Source organism: Castor canadensis, chromosome 16 (assembly GCF_047511655.1).
Source record: "Castor canadensis chromosome 16, mCasCan1.hap1v2, whole genome shotgun sequence".
Lineage (NCBI taxonomy): Eukaryota > Metazoa > Chordata > Mammalia > Rodentia > Castoridae > Castor > Castor canadensis.
This window is the reverse complement of record NC_133401.1, coordinates 79,004,782-79,026,423: the sequence shown is the minus strand read 5'-3', so window position 1 is coordinate 79,026,423 and position 21,642 is coordinate 79,004,782. Positions and strand designations below refer to the sequence as shown.

At 39.3% G+C, this 21,642-nt stretch overlaps 2 long non-coding RNA genes across 6 annotated transcripts in view; both read left to right on the top strand.

The window, feature by feature from the left end:
• The window catches only part of LOC141418002 (uncharacterized), a 187,748-nt gene that overhangs the window by 28,960 nt on the left and 137,146 nt on the right, over positions 1-21,642 (top strand). The gene's annotated exons all lie outside the window — the stretch shown is intronic.
• LOC141417821 (uncharacterized) lies at positions 12,344-16,039 on the top strand. Its single transcript, XR_012442429.1, has 3 exons — positions 12,344-12,517; positions 14,926-15,032; positions 15,670-16,039. It is a non-coding gene; the product is annotated as an uncharacterized lncRNA (long non-coding RNA).

The following is a 21,642-nucleotide window of genomic DNA, read 5'->3' as shown; positions in this document are numbered from 1 at the left end:
TCTATGGACTGCCTTCAACTGTTTGGATCATCCTTCCTCATCCAAGAAGATTACTTAGGCAAATCTCATATACTTTGAGGTAATAGACTGTCTCATTATCAGGTTTTTATGAATTTTAGTACAACCTGAATTAAAATTTTAATCTCTTATACAAGCCAAGACTTCTCTCTATCCACACTTTCCCCCCTGATTTCCTAGTCCACCAGTGGAGAAGGGTAACATGTTCATTCTTTGATTTTTCTTGCTCCATCTTTTCCCCACCCTCTCTCCATCCTTTCTGCAGCTTCTGCTGCCCTAGAGTTAAGAATTGAAGTATGTGTGTTGAATTTGTAAAGAAAGGAAAAATATTACTTTCCTGATGCAGGTTCCTTTGATTTCTAGAGCTTTCTTTCATGACAGGGTAACCTTTTGGCTCTTCCTCTCATAGGGCACTTGTAAAAACTCTTTGGATACCCTATAGGAGCAAGGGCTGCCCTCTTAGGCTATTGATTTCCTCTTTGCTCCTGTGTACTGGCAGTGCACCCCTGAGGTTTCCTTCATTCTGTAGCAAGAGTCTTTTCAAGATGGCACCTGCCTAGCTACTTTTCTATGACAGTACCTGCCTCCTATCTATGCATCTGTGTTCCCCAACTGAGGGATTCTCTTGCTGATCCTTCACAGAGCTTGAGAAAAGGGATAAGTATCACAGCACTTTGTTCCCATAAATATCCTTCAATATTTTCTTGCTGAATCTCCAGCCTTCTTTTAACTCTTTTGGGTATTTGTGATGAATTAAGAGTTACTACAGGACTAGTGGGGTTATCTTTTAACATGTCCTAAAAATGTGTATCTAACACTACTGTGTTAAATGTGTGGGCAGTAATTACCCATGATTGTCAGCCACTGGTTTCCTAGGAGACAGAAGGAAATTGCTTTCCTTTGTATAGGCTATTTGTTGACCCTGTCTCAGATCCTATATTTATAAGCTATTTGAAGGCAAATCCTCTTTGAATTTTCCTCAGCTTTAATATTTGCTAAATAAATAAATAGAAATTTAGCCCCTCTTAATTAAATGGGACTTAAAGTTAGTGGGACTGAGTGATTCATCCAATATAGGATGCCAAGTTTTACAGTGTCAGGACATAGCAGAGAATAAAAAGACAGACTATGACTTCTCAGCTTTATTTTATCATGTGTATGGAGATATATACTAGACAATCACAGAAATACAGAATTCACCTCAAATTTTGATGAGTGCTATCAATTGAAAGTGTGGTGCTCAGTCAGGGCATATAAGGATACTCAGTTTGATTGGGGAGATGTGTACCTCAGGATGTATGTAATTTGATGTCTGCAGGATTCATAGGAATTAAGACAGGCTAGGAATGGGGCAACAGCATTTCAAGCAAAAGAGCATGTGCAGAAACCCTACAGAAGGGAAATCTTGATATTTTATAGGAAGCTTTGAATGAAATAAAGGAAGGTGTGTGTGGCTGGTAGCCTGAGTGGAGAGGGAAAGTGAGGTAAGACGAGAATAAAGAAGTTGGTTCTGACCATGCAAGGAACTGTAATCCATGCAAAAGGGTTTGGTTTTATCTTAAGAGCAATTGGAAATCTTTGGAGATTTCAAGTACGGGAGTCCTATGTTCTCATTTGCATGCCCAGATGTTTCTGACTCAGTAACCTTTTTGCACAAGGGCATATATGATAAATATAGGAAAGTTCACTTGTCTATGAAGGCCAATGCCTCAGTGTCAGTCTTATAAAAGCCCTGCAAGTCCTGTTGTATTCGACGAAGACCTGCTTCCAGAAATGTAACATATCCCCTGCTGATCCGAGATGGATTGAATCAGATGAAACTGTATTTAAAGGACAGTCCATTGCTGTGCAGAAACATTTTGGTGCAATCCTGCAGATTTCAGATAGCCTAATGGCGAGAATTCTGCTCTTTCAGTGGGAAACCATAGCAACATGCCACTTAGGAGACACACTATATAATCTATCTGTTCTTTGGTTAGAATTTTGCTGTCCAGAAATAGTTATCACTGCCAAATGTGAGTATGCAAAGGTCAGGCAAATATAAGCCCCATGACAGTGCAGTACTCCCTCTGACCATGGGGTGGTGGTGGAGAACAGTATTTAGTTTTGCAGACACTGGATCAGGTGCATTGGGTCAGCAATGGGAAAGGAATTGGGGCTAGGGATTTTGTGTTTCACTCAAATTATAAACCATATTTAATCTCTAAGTACAAAGAATGGAACTGTAATCTACAAAATTGCTCTTTTTGAAAATCCTTACACATGAACAAACTACCCCTTGATACAATTCTAATTAAACTGCAAGATTTATGGTTCAAAACTTTTATGCCCTAGCACCTTTTGCAACTTTACAACATGCTCCGCCTCTGTTTTAGGTGCAAAATAATAGTCTGTAAATTCTTTAGTAGTGAACACAGAGGATTCCTTGTGTTCTGAAATCCTCTTCTGTCTCTGTAATACAGAGATCCAAAGTTGCCAGATTGGTATTCATCAAAACACAAAGGTTTAAAGGTTTTTTTTTTTTTTTTTCTAAATCAGAGGCAGCAATGTTAAGATCTTTCTGAAGTAGGTTCCAAGGTAGTTGGTCATGCTGTTTGTAATCCTAGCTACTCAGGAGGCAGAGATCAGGAGGATCACAGTTCCAAAGTAGCCCCAGGGAGACCCTGGGTAATGAGACCCTCTTGAAAAAAAAAAAAGACCATCATAAAAACAGGCTGGTGGAGTGGTTCAAGCAGTAAGAGCCTCTGCCAAGCAAGCATGAGGTCCTGAGTGCAAACCCTAATGCCACCAAAAATTAAAAAAAAGAAAGAGTTGGTCACAATATAAATCAAGTTAGGGTTGCCAAGTGATATATGGAAAGCCAGAAAAGGAAAAAAAAAAAAAAAAGAAAGAAAGAAAAGGAGAAGGACCTTCTAAGGTCTTCCATTCTACTACTAAGACTTTTGGATTTTTAAAAATAAGGATGATCACATAATAGGGTGCCATTTTCTCTTCCTTTTTAAATCTTAACTGGAATATCCCCCCATTTTTCTTTCTCCCTGCAAGTCCATTGTGTTTTGCATTTCCTTTTTGATTTCTGTTGCTTGGCATGGCATAGTTTTGTGAAGAAGTTTCCCAAGCAGGCTATTTTTAAGGGCTCCAAAGGGCTGTGTCCAACTTTTATCAGTTTCTCCCTAGTCCAAGGATTATGAAGGCTGGTTGCTATGAATGTTTACTTCCTTCTGTCATTGGTTCACATCCATGGATTGTCAAGAGCTTCCCAGGAAGGTGTGTAAATATTGCACAACTTATGTGGGCAGGATACCATGTCAAAGACATAGGGGAGCAAGGGAGGTTACTCTAATGGGAAATGGGAATTTGACAGATGGTCTCCACCTAAAGAATGGAGAAAAAGAAAAGTTAGAGCTCTTGGAAATGACACCCAGAGGTTATTTGACTTGCCCCATTTATTTATCTATGCCTTCATTCTTTCATTCAATTAGCATTCTCTGAGCTTGTGTTAAGTGTTGTGCTAAGTTCTTGAGATACTCCATAGAACTGAAAGGTATAGTTCCAATGCACAGAAGGCTTATGGTCTGTTATGAAAAATAAACAAACGGGCAAGTGCATTATAGTATGATAAAGACTATGAAATTTGGATATGTGAATTTTGTGTGAGCAATGAACTTTTTTTGGATTAAAGCACTGAGATTTTATGGTTGGTTGTTACTGAAGCATAGCCTACCTTATCAAAACTAACAGACGATACCTGAATGGAGAGGAATTATATCTTCTAAGTCATCCCTCAAGTCTTTTTCATGCTTCAGGAAGCAAGAGTAAACAGAGGCCAGGTTTCATCCCACAAATTGTTTTCTACTTAGCCACTATTATTGTCAAAATTGGTCTTTCCTTCCATCTGCTTTATCAAAGAAAATCTCAGGTGGTATTCCTGCTCTGCTGCTTATCTTATATTTGGTGGAATCCTCGTGTGGATTGGCTGAATTTGGTAGCTGAGGACATTTTACACTATCTATTCTCTTAAGCCAGAAAGGAACCTCTGTTTCTTTCCAAGTTCAGGGTTCCTGTGTGATACAAATGCAGCTGAGTAATAGTTCCCTATTTATTGCTCTTCTAGGGTTCTAAAGCTGTCTTTATTTTGACATTGATGGATTACTCATCATATGTAACTATTTCTAGCAAGAAAATTACCTACAGCTGCCTATCAACAGGACTGGGGCAAAGAGATTACAAAAGAGAGAGACTTTATTTACAGTGAAATTGAGCTAGTTTCTTAAAGGCAAAACATGCAGGGCTGTCTCTCTTGGCCACCCACCAGAAGGGGGCAGTGTAAGAACATGATTTGCTTATCTGTACCACACCAATTCAAAGAATCTCAATTTCATTGTTTATATTTGGAGTCACACCAAGTGTTTTGTGAAGTTATTTTTTACAAATACTTCCAGAGATGAGAAATTCTACAGCATTCTGAAGAAACTCAACCTATACGGGGTTTGTTTTTAAAAAGATTTGTTTTATTCTTCTGGACAAAAATGTGTATATATATATATATATATATATATATATATTAAATTGAAAGTTGGGGTAAAAAGATAGTCTGGAGGAAGAACAGACAAATGAGTTTTAGTGGACTTTTTCTAGCTTCTACTTTGGGAGTTGTTAATGCCAGGTTGAAAACTTTTTGCAGAATTTGACTTTTTTTATCTCCGCCTTCTGACTAGATGCAGCTAACACTCAGCAATCCTTTAAAAAGGATGCCTAAATCAGCACTAATTTAGCCTATTGAAGAGCACCAACAACTAGCTATTTCAGATTCGGAATCCCGAATCTGACAGGTGTGGTGGAAATAAGTGGATTAAATCTGTCAGTGAGAGTCTTACTTCAGGGACAGCCTGGAGCAGACAATGTCTACAGTCTTCTCCAGGTTTGAATAGCCCTGATTCTACAATTTGTAGCTATATTTCTATTGCTGTCATTAGCCTACTACTACTATAAATGACATTTATTGCACCATTAAATGTGTGAAGGACCGTGACAATTGTTTCACATTTATTATGCCCTTTGATCTTACAGCAATAATATAAGATAGAGAGTATCAGCCTTATTTTATAGAGATCAGAGATGGTGAATGAATTGTCTAAGGTCACAAGGTTAATAAGCAGTGAAGACTTGATCCAAGTACAAACATTGTAACTTCCAATTCCCTCTGCTTAACTATTGCTATGTGCTATTCTTATTATTTAAATTTCAGCACTTCCCTCTTACCTTGTTCTCTAACATGCATATGTTTGGTAACAGGCTAGAATGGTTGTTCTCTTCATCTTCTTTTGCCTCTGCCCATCCCATTTTCCAAATTTCCTGGTACCCTCCTCCTGGCTGTGGAATTATTGTACATTCTTCAAGCTTTTAGTTTATTGTTCGTTCTCTTACATGACTGTTCTAGCTCATACTAATCTGTTTTTCTTCTGAGATTTTACTGCATTTATAATCCATTCTATATAGTTTGGATTTAACTCAATATTGTTTTTTATTTTGCTGGTTTCTAAGTATGTTAGTTTTATCAGCATGAACTACAGAGCAAAGCTCCTGAGTTTGGAGAATACTTTTTCCCCTTTTTAAGCTCTTGCTGTGAAGAGCACAGGGTTGCCTGACAGGCTGGAAATCGATAATTTCTTTTTGTTTCCTAGAGATTGACTCAAGCAAAAAAAAAAAATGATCTCTTTTACTTCCAAAAATTATAGCAGTCTCTAGGAAAAGTATTTTTCTAGCCTTGATTTTAAAACAAAGATTAAAAGTAATAGAAGATATTCCAAATCTCCCTTGTTAATATAGTCAATTGTTTTACAAGTTGAGGAATCAGAAATTATTGTTGTTATTATCATTATCCTATAAATAGCTAATGTTTTTAGGTTGTCCTCTTTCAACTACTGGGCTTATATTTTGGATTAATTTTATTTAAGAAATGTGTTGGCATAAATTGTACAAAGGGGTTTCATTGTGGTATTTACATACATGTATGTACTATATTTTGATCAAATTCACCTGATCTATACTACTGATTCATATTCCCTCTGCCTCTTTAACAGTTTTTAGTGGGTTTCGTTATGCTATTTTTATACACACACACACAAAGTCATTTCAATCATATTCATAGCCCATCACCCTCTCTTTTCCCTGTATGTATATTTAATTAATTTATTTATTTACTGTGGCACTGGGTTTTGAACTCAGAGTTTCAAGCTTGCTAGGCAAGTGCTCTATCAGTTGAGCTACTACATCAGCCCTTTTTCATGTTGGGTATTTTTGAGGTAGGGTCTTGCAAACTATTTTCCTGGGCTGGTTTCAGATTATGATCTTCCTGATCTCTATCTCCTGAGTAGCTGGATTACAGGTGTGAGCCACTGGCACTTGGCATGATGGTTATCTCTATACTCAAGACAGCAGTATGAGGAGGGTGAGACTCCTACTTTCCAAACAAACAACCGGTTTAGAGAGATCAAATAATTCTTCTCAAGTATCATGTTGCTGGTAGGTGGCTGAATAAGGGTTATAACCTATGACGATGATGATGGTGATGATTACTTGGATTCCAGATCTCATTTTCCTAGGCCTGGTCTAATTGCACCAGGTTGAATATGAGTCTGTTGCTAAGCATGATGCATGAGTATTTTTCATCTATGTGTATTTCACTCTACCTAGTCAACTGTCTAGCTTTTTGATTATTTTTAAATTCCTATTATAAAATTTCCTCTTCTATCCAAGTGTCCAGAGAGATTTTAGCTCTTCCTCATTGTGGTAGGCAGAATTATGATACCCTAAAGAGTTCTTCATCCTAATCCCCAGAACCTGTGACTATCACAGATATTGCAAATAAGCTTTGCAGAGGGTTAAGGGTCTTGAGATGGAATTATTCTGTTTTATCCTAAAGATCTCAAAGGTAATCTCAATGGTCCTTCTAAGGAGCGGACAAGAAGAAGGTCAAAGGTGGAAGAAGACTATGCCATGGGGGAAGAAGATATTGGAGTGATGCTGCCAGAAGCCAAGGGATGCTACGGCCCCTAGAAATGGGAAGAGGCAAGGAATAAATTCTTTCCTGGTGCCTTCAGAAGGACCTAGTCCTGTCAGCACCTTGACTTCACCTTTTTAAATTTCATTTAGATGTCTACTTCTAAACTATAAGAAACTACACTTGTGTTATTTTAAGTCACTGATTTTTAGTATCTTTATTTCAAAAATGAGAGTTCTCTTGGATCTACACTTTCCCAGAGGCTGAGTAGCAGGACTGAGTCCAATTGCTCATACTAAACTCATGCAGTCAGAAGGAGTAAATCCATCTGAAAGAGATGAATAAACAGGACCAGCATTACATGCTGTCCAGAGCAGGACAGGAAAAACAGGTGACCAAATCCATACCCTGTTGAGGTTTTTCTTTACTTTTGATAATTTGGGGGAAAAACTGGTGGGCGAAAATATGACTTCATAATGTGCCATGGAATGGGATGGGTTTCCTATTTAGGGCTTTAATTAAGGCCATATATATTTTTTTCTTAGTAAAATCCTCCCCAGCTAAAATTACAGATGTGTTCTAAAGATACCAGCAGCATCACCACAAACTATGAAATTCACACCAGAAGATGCTGCCGTTTGATAGCTTCCGTTGCCTGGTTTTTATTTTGTTTGCAAGTAGTGGGAGATGAGTGAGTTGCTGACTCTGTTTTTGGGTCCCAAGGTTACGCATTCCTTTAAACTAGGAAATAAATACAACCTGGGAGCCGCTCTTGGTTTTGGAGGACATGAATAATGCTGGACTACTTGAGTCTGACAATGACAAACAGAACCCACAGCTGTTATGAGCTTTGTTGAGGAGCTAACAGACAGAACCTTTGATGCAGTCTTTTCTGAGGACATTATGAAACCATCCATCAAGGCTGCTCCATTGTATTTTATCTCATAGCTGCTAAGTCAGAGTCTGAGAATTGTGAACGGCCTCAGGAAATCACCTAGAAGCTACTTACCACATGATGAAGGACAAAATTTTGTGCTAGGGGCTCTCAACTACTTGCTGTGTGACCTTGGACAAGTCATTAACCGGAGCCTATTTGTAATTTGGGGATAGCTATTGTTTCTCATGTGTGTAAATGTCTTACCGCAGTATCCAGCATATAGAGGGTAGTCAAGACCTTCTCAGCTGTAAGTAGCTGAAACACAATTCAAAGCAGTTGCATAAAAGGAAATGTTTCACGTAACTAAAACTCAGAATCTACACCTGGATTTGGCCTTTCAAGATTCCATAATTCCAAAGATGTCATTTCTGAGACAGGCTTTTTCCTTGAAAAGGGCAAGGACTGATTGCTTAGCAACCCTGGGGAAGGAAAGAAACATTTTTCTCTAAAAGGACTGACTGAATAGTCCTGTGAGTCCCTGTCCTGGCCCCTACTGTGCATCCCTGAACCCTAGTTCCTGTCATCTAATGTTTGTATGTGCTTTGCTTGGCCAGCCAGGCCTGGGTGTCACATTAGTTCATTTTTTTGTTTGTTTGTTTCCAAAAACCAGAAAACCAAACAAGCTGTTTGAAACAAAAGGGAATCTAATTTGTCTCATGACAAATTTGATTTCAGTGAAGATCAATCTATAAATGATGTCATGAAACATCGGATTTCTCCATTTACCTCTGCTATGTGTCCCATGTTATTTCCTTATTATCAGGCTCCATGCATGGTCCTGACAGCAGGAGGTTTCCCTTTTTAAGTCAAAATCATTTTACATCTCACATCATATTATCCATATTAAGACAGACTATGTCTTCAGCATTCTTGCACAATTTTTGACATTAATTCATTCTCTCTTTATCTGGCATTGGGTCTCATGCTTCCCCTAGATTCCATCTTTATGGCTGGAAGATGGGATACCCCCATTGCGTTAAGCCCAGAGTAACTCGTTTATTCATCCAGGACATGACTAAGAATGGGGAGATGAGTAGTTCACAAAAAACATCATATAGGGTTTGCTGGGAAAAGGGAGACTAATGCTGGAGAGAATGGTATTGTCTGAGCATAGAATAAGCCCAGACCAAGCCCAGACCTCTTGAAATGGTTTTCTTACTTATGAGATGGTCTCTGTTCCTACAAAGAAGATATAAGAGTATAGGGTACATAAAACCAACAGGTATCTAAGACACATGGTTCAATGAATTTTTGTTATTAGGATATTAGTCATCCACTCGTTTTACAGAAATTGGGCTCCTTAAAGTTGATAAGACTTTGTCAAGAGATGAAATAAGCAGCAAAACTGATACAATACACTATACAGAAATACATTCTTTATGAAAAGTAGATATGGGAGTTGGTTAGGAGACATCATTGTTCAACCTAGGTGTGATATCAAATGGGGAGGTTGCACAAACAAAGAAATAGGGAGCAGAGAAACAAAAATACCAAGGGTAGAAAAATAAGATTTATAGAAAACACAATTATATTTTAAGAGGAAGATCTCTGATAACCCTTTTTCTGGTGTTTTACTTAAAGCTGATGATCTAGGACTTGAGAAAACCGTATGCCATTAAACTCAGCAGCTCTCGTGAGGTTTGTTCTTTGCCCTTAGCTACGTCTAGCTTCCCTCTTATGTAGGTATGCTAGTTAGAGAAGTGGTGTCTTTTTTGGAATCCATTCCCCTTTTCAAAGATTTTCTCTTTCTTTCATAAGAAGTGTCTATGTCAATTTGTGAGAGGCCACTTAAAATTCAGTTCTTTTCAGAATAATTGAAGGAAGAGCATCTTCAGCATTGTACAGAAAATGATCACATTTCCTATGTCATCTCAAAAACATTTCATGCTGAAATAAGAAATGATGGATGTGTCCAGGAAAGAGGTGCTGAGTCCCTCAGCTGCACAGTATGAGGAGTTCAATCAGTGGGTGATTAGAGTTGACCATGTGGGAATGACAGTTGGACACAAGGCAGTTGCTAGAGCAACCGGAGGGAGAAAAGCCAGGCAGATGGGACCTGGTATTTATAGATTATGATGGCAGGTGGTAAGGTCTTAGTCCTGGCTGGGTTTTGAAAGGAAAGGATATCAGTTTGAAAAGATGTTACAATAGGCAGGCTCCTGTGAGGAGATTTGGATTTTTTTGTTTGTTTTTGTCTTAGTATCCCAACACAGTGATTGTCATAGAAAGGTCTTAGTGTTTACCCAAAACATGGACAAAACAAAACATTTGGAGCCACACAAAGGCAGTTGGCATCAGGGAGATATGGTTGAAGGTAGAGAGAGAATGCATCAATAAGTAGTTTCTCATGATGCAGGGCTTTGATGAAATTGAGATGGTTCAAGAAACACCAAGGTGGATGGTTATTTTAGTACATGTGTCTGAATTTGGATGATCTGGTCAGAGTGAATGGCATCTATTTCCAATTTTATGGATGTCATATCAGATCCAATACAAGATACATGGGTAACTATGAAACTTGTGGCTCCTCTAGGATGAGAAATGTTTCACTGAAGCCTCAGGTCTCTTCAGAAAAAGCAATCACTGTTAGTACTCACCCATTTTCTGTTACTGTAATGAAATACCTGAGGATGAGTAAATTTATACAGAAAAGAGATTTATCTCACTCATAGATCTGGAGATTCAATGGTGTGTATCAATATTAGATCAGCTCCGATGAAGGCCAGTTGGCAAATGGCACCCCAATAAGTAGGAGTGCATATGGGGATAAAAGATCATCATATTATAAATTAAGAAGCCAAAGAGGTTGGGAAGTATCCATGTTTATTCTTTTATAACAACCGTCTTTTAAGAACTATTTTAATCCTTTCCAAGTGTGCTGTTCCCTGATCTCAGGACCTCATATTAGGCCAAACATTCCAAAGGTCCCACCACCTTCACACCACCACTAAGTCCCTAGCACATCAACCCTTGGGGGACAAATCATATCCAAACCATAGCAGTGCCCAAGTGTCATGATTCAGATGACAATCAGGGATGTACAATTGGTATTTGATTCTTAGCTACACCAAGTAGGACATACCATCTGGTGGTTAATAACTTGGTCTTTGAAGTGAGAGAGATCCACGCCTAACTGCACATGACAGATGTTATACGTTACTTAACTTCTCTGCTTACTAAATCTGTGAAATGAGGCTAATAGTCTCTATGTTATGACTGTTATAAAGCTTAAATGATATAAAGTATGTAAAGCAGTTGAAACAGCACCATCTTCCCAGCAAAGGACCAATTAATAGTAGAGAGAAATTAGTCTATGAAGGTTTTTCTTCTTCTTCTGCTTATGTGGGTTTAATGATAACACCTTAATATTTTCTAAACATAACTGTGGGTTTGCTTATAGGATAAAACAAAGCTACACCTGGTCCAGAAGACAAATGCATTTGATTAAGAAAAAAGCCAAGCTGGTATGTAAAAGATAAAAAATTCACATTTAGAATATTTTAAGCACATTGTCAAATCTGATGGGATTTCTTATTATATGAATTATTGAAAAGGAATGCAAATCTGAAATGTTTATATGATGGTGATAATTTTATTAGAAAAAACATAATTATATAACATAAATTTATCATTTAAAATAATGTCGTTTAGGAGACTTACTGATGTGCCAGGATAGCCATGCTGGAAGCATGACCTAAGTGGCAGAGAATATGCCTAGCAAGTGCAAGGTCCTGAGTTCAAATCCCAGTAACTACCAAAACAACAAAATCAAACAAATATTGCGTGAAAGGTTTCCTGAAGACTTGGAAAAACAATTCCATGCCTCGAAGAACTTGTATAAATTCAATACAACTGTGTTTCCAATTAATTAACATTGGTCCATGATAACTTTGATGGGGATATAATGACTGTCATCTTTCATAGCGAATGTATCCATTTCCAAAAAGCAGGTCAACTAGACGTTCTTGAGCCAGGAGTACTTCAGTGTCAAATGGAGTCTGTTGGTTGAATTTTTCTCTCTGAACTATATGCAGCCTGAACAGGTCATTTATGTCTGTGGTACATTAACTTATTCACTTATTGTTTTTATTGGTGAGGAGAATAAAGAGACATCTTAAATGTTTTCTATGTAGTCAGTAGTTATGTACTGGGTGAGATACCCCCATCCCCACAGACATCTGACAATGTGGAGGTAGTTTTGGTTGATACAATGAGGGAGAATGATGTTATCAGCATCTGGAAGGTAAGACCAAAAATGATGCTTCAACACACAGGGCAAATGCTGCCCTGCTTCTCTGCTCTTCCTCCTCCATGTTACAGAATTGTCATGGTCATGGAATCAGTTCAAGATTTTTGTCTTTTTACTATTGAAGAATTGCAGAAAATGTCTACAAGTGTTCTCTGCTTTATGTAATCCTATGATTTATAAACAAGATTTTTATAACCACATTACCAATATGCTACTTTGTTTTAGACTCGCTGCTGAGAGCTGGTGTGAAGAAAAGATCCAGATTTGTCTTCATACAGTTGACTCTCGTGGATGAGGCAAAAAACGACAAGTAAATAAACAAGGAATATGTAGTAAAACATAAGATAAATGTCATGAAACAATAGGGAGCCACAGAGTGAGGTTAACAGGAGATTGTCCTTCAAGGCAGGGCTTAGTGTAGCCTTCTTCAAGCGGTATTGTTCAGCTGAGGCTTGAAAGGGTAAGACAGTGCTAGTCTTTTGGAGGATAAGTAGGATGTTCTAGGTAACGGAATAAGTATGTGGGAAAGAACGTGGTGTGTTAGAGGAACCGAGAACAGCTAGTGTAAGTGTTGGTAGTGTGAGGGAGAAAAAGGTGGAGAGAAATTAAAAGGAATAAAGACACAGGGAACCTCCAGAGAATGAGGGTGGTTGGAAGCATGTGAGTGAACTGGGATGAGATCGTAAATGTAAGGGAAAGTCGTTGAAAGGATTTACACAGGGGACTTTCATGTTCTTACTTACGGTTTTAAGACTCTCTGTTATAGGGAAAAGGGATTGGACAGGGACAAGAATAATATCAAAAGACCAATTAGAAGGTGATGACAACAGCCCAGGAAAGAAATGACCCTGATGATCTGGACTTGGATAGTGATGGTAGAGATGAGGAGAAGGTGAAAGAAGGAAGATGTAAGTTAGACATAGAAGAGATGAGGATGAAGTGGATAAATTTGGAGGAGCGTGAAGGAAAGAGGAGTCAATCATGACTTAAGATTCCTGGTTTGAGCTGGAGACCAGTGGCTTATGCTGGAAATGCTAGCTATTTGAGAGTCTGAGAGATCACTGTTCAAGACCAGCCCAGGCAAAAATGTTAGCAAGACCTCCATCTCAACCAATAGCTGGGTCTAGTGGCGTGTACCTGTCATCCCAATCTATTTGGGATGCTGAGATGGGGAGGATCATGGTTCAGTACAGCCAGAGCAAAAAAGTTTGGGAGACCCCCATCTCAAAGAATAAAAGTTGAGTGTGGTGGCATGTTTTTGTCATTCCAGCAATGGCAGGAAGCATAAAACAGAAGGATCATGGTCCAGGCTGGCCTGGGCAAGAACCAAGACCTTATCTCCAAATTAAGCAGAGCATAAAAGGCTAGAGGCTTGGCTCAAGCTATAGAATGCCTGCCTGCTAAGCATGGAGCCCTGGGTTCAAACCCAGTACTGCCAGAAAAGATTTCTTGTTTAAAAAAATAAGAGGACAAATGATGATGCCATTTAGTTAGATGTCAACAAATGGGTAAGGAAACATGTAAGAAGACAAATGCCAAGAGTTCTGTTTTAGACATAGTAATTTTTTAATGGTGCCAGGGATTGTACTCAGGGCCTCAATCTTGCTAGATGCTCTTATCACTTGAGTCACACCCCCAGTCCTTTTTGTTTTCATTTATTTTTGGGATAGGGCCTTGCATTTTTCCCTGGGCTAGTGTGGACAGTGATGCTTCTATTCATGCTTCCCCCATAGCTATGATGGGGGTAGGTGCCACCATACCCAGCTTATTTGCTGAGATGGAATCTCCCTGACTTTTTTCCCCAATTGCTCTTGAACCAAGATCCTATTGCTCTCTGGCTCCTGAGTATCTAGGATTATAGATATGAACCACTATGCCTGGCATTGGACATACTTAATTTTGATATGCCTGCGAGTCTTCTCATTAAAGATTCCAAGCAAGCAGTTATAGAATACCTGTCAGAAGCCCAGAAAGGAAGTCAAGTTACAGAAATAATCTTGGAAGTCTCCTGCAAAGAGAAATTAATTAAGGCCACAGGAATAGATGTAGTCATCTGGTACAGAGGATAGAGAAGGAACAAGGTGGGGGTATAGGACTGAACACAGAGGGACTTAAATATTTAGAGATGCAGGCCAAAGAAATGCAATATATTGAGTGTTCACATTCCATTTGTTAAAAGTCTTATTCCACTCTCCCTTCATCCCTCAAATTTTAAGTTCCACACTGTCGGTCATGGTTCTTTTGTTCACCGAGCTAACTAATGTATTCCAAGCATCAGCTTTTAGGCTCTAGGTGCCTCTAATTGCCAGTGCAGAAAATATCAGTGCCACAAGGAGAAAAATTTTCACCTGCCCCTGTAGTTGCAGGAAAGCACATTCTATTCAGCATCATCACATTCTTCCTGGAATGGGTATTTTTAATGATGGCAAATTGAAAAGTATGTTAAAACTTTGCATATTGTAGGCCCTGTGAAAATGACCTTTACCCTCTAAATGTCTGAAACTCTCATTAGTTTTGCATAATAATGTGTTGCCCTAAAAATGTTATTTAAATCGTTATTTCAAAGAAGTGTAAATACTTATGAGTTTTCTCTGTGAACCCACAGGGAACTTTCTTCTTCAGGAAAGAAGGTTAAAAAAAATGAAACCTATGTGTGTACTAGTTTCTTATTTTAAAGAAACATTTATAAACTTAAACTAAAAACATTTAAATTAACAGATGGAAGGAGGCAGTAAAGAAGGTTGAGAAGGAGCTGCCAGAAAGATTAGTGAAAACCTACAAGAGCAAAGAACAGAGCCAAAAGGAGAGAATGTTTCAGGAAGAAGGTGGGTTATGGTGAGATGTCTAGAAAGATTATCATTAAAAACACCCAATAGACTTTATAGCATGGAGATCATTAGTGACCATGTACTTGCCAGTTTCAGTGGACCAGTGAAATGTAAGTCAGTCTGGAATAAACTGTTTGGGAGGTGAAAAAAGTGAAGAAATTCTGTCTGATCCCTGCTTTAGGACCTGTATGAAGTGTAGGGCACTGAACGAGGCATTAAATGTCTTTTAAGCAGCACGAAACCATGTATCAGTAAGTAACTCATAATTTGCAAGGCTTTTCATTTTCATTTCTAAGACCTATAAAGTCAGTTGAGGGTGTGCCTTTAATCCCCATCTTACTGATGAGGAGACAGAAATCCAGTCACTTCCTCATAGTTTCAAATCAGTTAAACACAGGGTAACAGAGGCCAGATTTGAGACTAGGTCTGTCGATTCTAAGTCAGGTGTCACTTATTCTCACAGCACATATGAAAGTGGTTGTAATATCAAGGTCAGGAAGAAGTGACCCAAGGGCAAAGCATCCCATATACATTTAACTAATTACCCCACTTCCCCACTCACTCTAACTGGGCCTGTATTTGGTTCCAACTTTTTGCATGTGGACAAAATGATAGATATATCTAATTCTTTCAGGGCGAAGAGTCCTTAGGTTGTGTCTGAACATGGTGCATTTCTAAAGGAAAATCTGAAAAACCACCTTTTTGACAGCAATAAGCAACAGAGGAGAATTTAAAACAATGTAGCAGCAACTCCGACTTTGTCTCTTTAGCCCTACAGGTAAGAATTGCCTGTTCTGGAAGGATCAGTGTCACAAAAGCTAGGTTCATGTGGCACATCTTGGGTGCTCAGCAACTCAGCAGCTGTGTAATGAGAAGCTGAATGAGATTGACATAGAAAATGGATCTGTTGAATTCTTGAGCATCTTGAGTTTAAAGTAGGGATCACATTTTTATGTCATGCTACTTGAATTTGTTAGATTCCTTTAAAATCAGAATATCTGGATTTGTTCAAGGTGTGAAAATATTGAGAAATATTAAATATCTTTCTGTTGCCATTTTTTAGCCCTTGCACATACAAAGAAGGCCACTATCAACATGATCCAATGAAATGGAAAAGATTGTTCACTATTTGCAAACCTTACTAGAATGGTGGTCCTGGTTCAAAACACAAGGTCAACAAGGTCAACTTGTGACTGGCTTTGTCCACAGTGAAGTGGATTGACTTCTGAGGCTACCTGTGAGCCAGGGCTCCTTGTACTGGATACTGATAGAGGGTTTTCTCTCCCTTATGAAGCCTACCCTTATAAACTTCATATCTTAAAACCAATTTGAACTCAAAGCCTTGTAAACAGCTTGCCTACTTACTTAGACTGTTAGTGAAGTCATTCATAAAAATTTTTGTAGCTGTTTTTGGAGTGAGGGCTTCTCTATGTAGTTCAGGCCTGGTGGAAACCCAGTATGTGGCTGAGGCTGGCCTGGAGCTCTTAATCCTGCCTTAGCCTCCTGAGTGCTGGGATTGTAGGTATGCTCCCCCATACTTAACTTAAAAAAACAACAACACTTTTTATTATGGATAAATTTTAGTCATTTTCAAAAACAGAAATTGGGAGGTAGGAATAAGATGATTGCATTTTGAGGCCAGCCTGGGAAAAAGTTGACAAGATCCTATCTTACAAACAAACCAGACAGGATGGCTCACATCTGTAATTTCAGCCCCTTGGGAGATGAGGTAGGAGGACCATGGTATGAGGCTGGCCCAGACAAAAACATGAGATCATACATGCAAAACAAATGAAAGCAAAAAGGACTGGGAACTTGGCTCAAGTGCTTGCCTAGCAAACATGAGGCCTTGATCTGTAGTCCCCTACAGAAGATTTGATAATGACACCGTTTGCCAAATACAGGTGTGCACAATAGTGACATGGGAAGAAGGTGGTTAAACATTCAGATTCCTGGGCCCATGCTCTGAGATTCTGGTGTTGAAGGTCTGACACCCTTGGTGTCCCATTTCCAGTATAAGCAGGCTTGAATCCTGACTCTATCACTGATAGACAAGCTCTGTGCTCTAAGTGATGCCTAGAGATCTGGCAAGACATAATTTCTGGCCCTGTTTGTGAATGTGTTTCTAAGAGATTAGCATTTGAATCAGCAGACTGAGCAAAGAATATCATCTCACCAATGTCAGGGCCATCATACAATCTGTTGAAGGTTTGAACAGAGAAAAAAGACAGAGGAACAGTCAATGCTTGAGCTGTGACATCACCTTCTTTTGCCACCCCCCATCCATCCACCTACTGATATCAGTGCTCTTGGTTTTTGGGTCTCAGGGCACAGACCAGGACTTATAGTACTGCCTGGTTTTCAGGCCTTGGGGCTTGCACTGCAGTTATACAATATGGTTTCCTGGACCTTCAGCTTACAAATTGTAAGACTTTTTAGCCTCCATAATCATTTGAAATAATCTCTCGTAATAAATCTTAGTCTGTATTTCAGTATACCATCATTAGTCATTATTTGTGGAGGTTGGTTCTAAAATCTCCTGAAGATACCAAAACCTATGGATGCTCAAGTCCCTTACCTCAAGTATGCTCAAGTATTTGCATATAACCTACAGACAGTTTCCTGATACATTAAACCATCTCTAGATCACTTATAATACTTAACCCAATGTAAATAGTTGCTATGTTGTGTTGTTTAGAGAGTCATTACAAGAAAACCGTCTGTACGTGTTCAGCACATATACAGTTTTTTCCAACTGTTTTCCATTGATGGCTGGTTGCATCTGTGGGTATGGAACCATGATACCAAGGGCAGAATGAATATCTTATTGGTACTCTCTTCCTGAAGAATACTGAGCATAAGGGTTAAGAATGCAATCTTGGGTTTAAGACTGCCTGGGACAAACAGACTGCACCGTGTACTGACTGTACCTTATTCTACATTCTAAAGAGTGGATAAGATGCTGCCCTCATGCAGTTGCTATGAGTTATTGAATGAGGGAAGGCGTGCAAAACGCATGTTCCATGAGATCCATAAACAGCAGGTTTCCCTAAGTCTAGAGTCTTGTCTAGTCTTTGGCCTATGACTGTCAAGAGTTCACCCCTTAGTTTGTCTTCCTTTGGTCATTACCAAGTGGAGCTTCAGGTCAGGAGGGCTTCCTGCTTCTCTAAGCACCTTCACTCAAGAAGGAGCACTCATAAGCTTAAAACTTGGCCATTCTTTGCAAGAGAAAATTAAGAGTTATGTAATCTGGTAGGTGTCCAATCCAAAGTTTTGAATTTTTCTAATCAGAGTAGGAAAATACTGGGGAAAGGAAAAGAAAAAAAAGAAGTGCTATTCACTTCATGTGATTCTGCATAAATATTCAGGTCTGTGGTCAGTACCAATGACAACAAAGAGAGCTTAGCTTAACATTTGTTCCCTTGACTATAGTCTTTTTTCTTCAGACAATTTTATGTAAAATTTCTGTGTTATGTCTAAGGAAATTAGAGTTGTTAGTTTTTGAGATGCTAATAAGGTGTATAGGGAGCCAGTGTGCTTTGATAATTTCTGTGTCTGAGTAACTAAAGGTACCTCAAATACTCTTAGAGTTTACTGAATTCTTTCTCAGGAACTATAGAATAACTCACCACACACACACACACACACACACACACACACACACACCCCACCCCCCCACCATAAAGAGCAGCTTCCAGGGCTGGTGGTGTAGCTCAGTGGTAGAGCACTTCCCTAGCATGTGTGAGGTCCTGGGTTGTGTATGTGTGTTAAAACAGAACCATGAAACTTGCTGAAATTGTTCTAAGAAGGGCAGTGAGGAGAATAAAGAAAAATGATGGAGGGGGTGAATCTAACATACATTATAATCACATATGCAACGTCACCATCAGTATAGCTAACATATGATAATAAAACTGCACAAAAACAATAAGAAAGAAATAAATGATAACCTCTAGCTAAGCACACACTTTTGTAAAGAAGAGCTATACAGAGGAATTCCAAGATGGCGGCTAGAGGTAGGAAGCAGAAAGCGACCCTCCTATAGTGAAATCTTGGAGAGACGCTGGAGACACACTTTGCAGGCATAATCACCGAGAAAAGGCATAACTTTGACTCCTCCACACCTCCAGCCGGCGCAGAGAATCTCCACTTCACGTTAAATGGAGAACCGAGGAGGCCCCCGGGGCCGCCAGTGGCCGGCGCCCATACGGCTTGGGAAGACGCGGACCAGGTGAGCTTCGCGGTACCGCGGTTCCCCCACAGACAAGCCTGGGCCAGAGCAGCATAGCCCCCTGGACAGACTGACCTCCACCTGGGAAAAAAAGAGAAACTGAGTACTAAGCAATAAGAACAGTTAAGACACGCTGGAAAGAGGGTGGGGCGCCCTGAGCGCTGAAGATTGGGGGAAGGGACTCCTTCCCGGGACTGTAAATAAACGAGCCGGGCGGGCCGGAGAGGCTCTGGCGGGAGCGGGGCGCGCCAGCAACCAGGAGCGGGGACGCTTGTGAGAGGAGGGAAGACCCACTTCCCACGTGAACTGTAAATAAACACGCAGGCCTGACAACGCGGGGCAGTGTCGCCTTTCCCAGTGCTTGGAAAGGGAAAAGCCTGTAGCAGAGGCCCCCCTCCCCCGCACAGGAGAACTCTGAGCAAACAAAGCCTGTGGGACCAGGTGAGCGCTAGCTCACCCCAGAGACCTGCATAAATAACGCCGCCAGCTACAGGCTGAGAGCAGCAGGCAGGCAAGCCACAGTTGCAGATACCACTCTCAGAACTGCCTCCAGACGCTTTTTTTTCTTTTTCTCCCTACCTTTGATGAGAGAACAACCGAATTACACCTGCAAGCGGAAAAACTTACTGAAACTGTATTGCATTTGAACTGGGGACACTTGGTGGGGCTTTTTTTTTTTTTCTTCTGTGTGTGTGTGAGTGTAGTTTTGTTCTACTTTATGCATCCCCTTTGATGAGACAACTACAGAACAACATCTGAGGCACCAACTCCAGGACTGGAGATTGAGACGGACATCCAAATTATTAAGACTGAAATTGCATTGCATATAAACTTGGAAGTTTTTTGGTTTTTTGGTTTTTTTTTGTTTTTTTTAATTTTCTATTTTCCATTTTATTTTAATTCATTTTTATAAATAGATATTACTTTCATATACTTATTTTTTTTTTTATCTTTGATTTTCAATCCTCTCTCTGTCACTCTATTGTCTGTTCAGCTTACTGTCGATTAGTACACTAACACTCCCTGTTTATACCTTTGAAACTCTCTTGTCTGATACCTTGTTCTGCTTTCTCCCTCTTGTCTGTATATTTGTTTTCCCCTTTTCTTTAACTTCTTGCTTTCCATCTCAGCTCACTCTTCCATTCTCAATATTACCATTGTTATTATTACAAGCTAGAAAATACTTAATTACACACAGTACAGGGACAGTAACAACACCAAGGACAATGACAGGAAGACAGAAAAAACAAGGAAACCAGTTTCCCCACAGCAAAAAATTAGTACAGGAACCAGAGGGGAATGAAGAGAACAGAAACTCAGAGCCAGACTCCAACAAAATGAAGATAAACTATGCCAAAGGACCCAATGAAGCCTACAAGAATAATTTAAAAGAAGACATACTACAAGTACTCAATGAGAATTTTATAGAGATGATACTGGATAGGGTCAACCAAAATGTACAGGAGACACTCAAGAAATTCCAAGGCAATAAAAATAGAGAATTTGAAAAAGCAAAAGAAGAAATAAAGGAAACCATAGAAGCACTGTATAAACACCAAAATGAAAGAGAGAACACAATGAATAAATGGATAAATGAACTCAGGACAAAAATAGACAACAATAAAGAAGAAAACAGCCAGGATATGGAAAACCTCAGAAAAAAGAACGAAACAGAACTGCAAAACAAAACGGAAGGCCAATCCAGCAGAATAGAACAAACAGAAGACAGAATCTCAGAACTTGAAGATGAAATGGTAATTAAAGGAAAAACTGAAGAACTACTAATTAAACAACTCAAGACCTGTGAAAAGAAAATGCAAGAACTCACCGACTCCATCAAAAGACCAAACTTGAGAATCATGGGCATCGAAGAAGGAGAAGAGGTGCAAGCGAAGGGAATGCGTAATATATTCAACAAAATAATAACGGAAAATTTCCCAAATTTAGAGAAAGATATTCCCATACAAATGCAAGAGGCCTCCAGGACACCAAACAGACCAGATCAAAATAGAACTACTCCACGACATATCATCATTAAAACAACAAGTTCAGAAACTAAGGAAAGAATATTGAAGGCTGCAAGAGAGAAAAAACAAGTAACATACAAAGGTAAACCCATCAAAATCACAGCAGACTTCTCAACAGAAACATTAAAAGCAAGAAGAGCGTGGGGTGAGATCTTCCGGGCACTGAATGAAAATAACTTCAACCCCAGGATACTCTACCCAGCAAAGCTATCATTCAAAATAGATGGAGCAATAAAAGTCTTCCATGATAAGCAGAAACTAAAACAATATGTGACCACAAAGCCACCATTACAAAAGATTCTGCAAGGGATCCTGCACACAGAAAGTGACACCCAACTTAACCATGAAA